Here is a 615-nt window from a genome sequence, read left to right as displayed (position 1 = left end):
TTAGAGGATGCTCCGGCCTTAGGTGCCATTGATGGTAATGGAAAAACAAAAAGCTTATGCTTTTACCACACCAAACTTAAAATCTTGCTCGCCCTCGAGCAAGAAAGAAAAGAAGAGAAGAAGAAGAAGAAGAAAATATGGTAGAGAGGGAGATAGGTAGGTTCGGCTAAGGTGGAGAAGATGGGTTAGTGTTGTGTGAAAATGAAATAGAATGGAAGGGTATTTATAGGGAGAGGGGAGGGTGGGTGTTCGGCTATTTTGGGTGGGAATGGGTGGGAAATTGAGTTTGAATTTTATGAAGGTAGGAAGGGTTTATGGGGAAGAGTGGGTTAATGTGAATGGTGAATAGGGTAATTGGGAAGAGGAATTGAGGTGATTGGTGATGGGTGTTGGGAAGTGTGACATGGGGAGTAGGAAAATGAGATTTAGGATTAGGAGAGTGTGATTAGGATTAAAAGGTAAGTTGGGAATATGGTAGGTGGGGATCCTGTGGGGTCTACAGATCCTGAGGTGATTCTGTGGGGTCCACAGGATCCTGAGGTGTCAAGAAAAACCATTCCTTCACCAAATAGGCATGTAAAATGCCTTCGTGCATCATTCTGGCGTTTAAACGCC

Source organism: Arachis duranensis, chromosome 3, assembly GCF_000817695.3.
Source record: "Arachis duranensis cultivar V14167 chromosome 3, aradu.V14167.gnm2.J7QH, whole genome shotgun sequence".
Taxonomy (NCBI): Eukaryota; Viridiplantae; Streptophyta; class Magnoliopsida; order Fabales; family Fabaceae; genus Arachis; species Arachis duranensis.
The sequence above is the reverse complement of the archived record's forward strand: the minus strand, read 5'-3'. Positions refer to the sequence as shown.